Raw genomic sequence first — 2,699 nt, forward strand, 5'->3', positions numbered from 1 at the left:
ACAAAGCCTTCCAGCTGCTCATTCTTCAAGAGCATTATTAGGGTTAATCTCAATGGAGTGAGTCCCTTCCAGTTTCCACAGTCCAATTCCAAAGTACGTCTGAGATCAACAATTCTCACCACTAGGAAACTTGACACAAGAAAGTCCAGGGCCTTAAGTATCCCAACAACCAGGTATGGTAATTAAGAGAGGTGAAGACTTGGGGCTCATAGGAAAAGAGGCACTGAGAGAATGCAGGAATGAGGAGGGAGTTACCTACCAGGACCAAAGCCTTGAAGTGAGGTAATCTGCAGAATCATCCACTTGACAATCACTCATAAGTACAGTTCACCAAAATTTCAAACATCTCTCAGACCAGTCCAGTTGACAAACAAAATTACTCACCTCAAAGAAACAAGAGGCAGCTTGGGAACAATTCATTTGAGCCAAACCACCTCACCTGATGACTTTCTTTTCCCTCTTCCTCTTACGTCATATTTCCCAGGATATGTGGACCTTGACATTTCTCTCTCCTCTCTTTCTTTGTCAATGTCATCGAGAAGTCCCTGTCAGACAGTTGTTTAAGGCCCCTATCCTACTCAGACCCCACTCCCCACCCCCATCCCACCTCACACACGTTTCAGGTTCTGAGAGAAATTCACAAGGGCTGGGAAATTGAGCAAATTTCCCAAAATCAAAATTGGTTTGATTCTGTTATAAACATGACAGACTGTAAATCCCCATTTGAGATGCTTCAAAGTATAAACAGTTGTATTTTCCAACACAGGAACCATCAAACAAATGATCATCTGAAGGATGACTGGCTAGAACCATGAGTGAAAAGAGTTCTCTCTTTCTCCCCTCTCCATATCTCCATATATGTGTGTGTGTGTGTGTGTGTGTGTGTGTATAATTTATTCATTTTACATATATGAGTATACTGTTGCTGCCTTCAGACACACCAGAAGAGGGTATCAGATCTCATTACACATGGTTGTGAGCCACCATGTGGTTGCTGGGAATAGAGAACTCAGTACCTCTGGAAGAGCAATCAGTGTTCTTAACCTCTGAGCCATCTCTCCAGCCCCCCAAAGAGTAATGCTTCAGGCTTACTGGATTATATAAATTATGAACATGACCGTCACTCTCTCCCATGACATTCTAATGTGTGGATGGCACACCTTATATTCCTCTTGTGTGATGCTGAACAAGAAAACACAGTCAGGGAAAGGCAATGAGGGAGAAGAGGAACATATGCAGTCTGCATGCAGAACCGAGGGCTGGCAGTGCACAGAAGGCAGATGTGCGGCATGGGGGAGGTCATCCTGAGGACAAGGAAGAGAGTTACAAAACTACTGTGGTGACCAGACAAGAATGATTATCTTATAATAGCACAGAGTTTCTATTTCCATCTTCTAAAATTCACATTTGCAGCATCAGTGCTAGAGATGAAAATATGATTTAAACAAAAACAACCATGTTATCAAAATTATGTGCACGTGCAAAAGTTTGTCTTAGAAAGCAAATACTCAACCTTGAACAGATGTTCACATTCCCAACACACTAGAGACTCTGGACTCATTTACCCTTGAGGTCAATCCTAGACTACCACAGCCTGGATGAACGCTGCCTTCCGTGTGGTCACACAAGTAGGTCAGAGGTTAAGTGGGAAGAATTCATACCTCTAGACTGACCTTCTGCAGTTTCCACTCAAACCCTATCCTGGAAAGATTCTTTAAACTCTGAGCTCCGTGGTCTTCATCAAAACCAAACCAAACCAGTGGAAGCAGCTAGGCTTCCCACAGGTTTGAGCTGAATTCGAAGCTCACACCTGAGAAAAATGTGTCACACTTGTCAACGCTGACAAGCTGTGGGAACCCACTAATGCTGCAAATTTTAGGTGTGCTCGTAACAGCAAGCATTGGCTGTTGGTTCACTCTCTGTGTCTGTGTAACTAGAACCCTCACATTTGTCAAGAGAGTTGTTGTGTAAGGAACAAAATGCCAGTCACCCTGTAGTCACAGAAGTTTCTTTGTAACCCTTGGCCAACATGCCTTTCTTCCCATGGACAGCCTTGGCTGTGGCAGAGCTGGATAAGGGAGCTCAGGACAGGCTCTCTGAAGGCTGGGTAAATGAGTCCCAGGTTGGCTCCCGTGATGGTTATCCAGCCACACAGGTGTCTTGAGCCCTTTCTCTCCCTCACCTGAAGTCTGGTATCACAAAGATGCCAGGATCGAGTGTTACATAAGGGGAGACTTAACCTCCTCTGCAAACACAGCTATTTGATTAGAAACTTCTAGTCTTGTATTTTATACCAGACCGCCTAAGGTTTCTGGGTCAAAGTTGAGTCTTTGTTAGATAGGCTCTGAGTGTGGAGACCTAGAAGTGTATTTTCAGTGGGAGCCCATGACAGCTTCCAGGTCTGTACTGCTGAAGGCTAACCTCTAAACCAGCAGTCTGGAGATGTGAGGAAGAATGTTATGGTGGCTTGTGCATGGTGGAGCCTTTATGGTAATACTGGGCCTCACTCCCACTGGAGAGAGTCCTTCATGTGCAGAGCACTGTGGCACACTGAAGAGAGTCCTCCACATGCAGAGCACCGTGTCACACTCAAGACAGTCCTCCATATGCAGAGCACCGTGTCACACTGAAGAGAGTCCTCCACATGCAGAACACTGTGTCACACTGAAGAGAGTCCTCCACATGCAGAGCACTGTGTC

The sequence above is a fragment of the Grammomys surdaster genome, unplaced genomic scaffold (assembly GCF_004785775.1).
Source record: "Grammomys surdaster isolate TR1022 unplaced genomic scaffold, NIH_TR_1.0 66, whole genome shotgun sequence".
In the NCBI taxonomy this organism is placed as follows: domain Eukaryota; kingdom Metazoa; phylum Chordata; class Mammalia; order Rodentia; family Muridae; genus Grammomys; species Grammomys surdaster.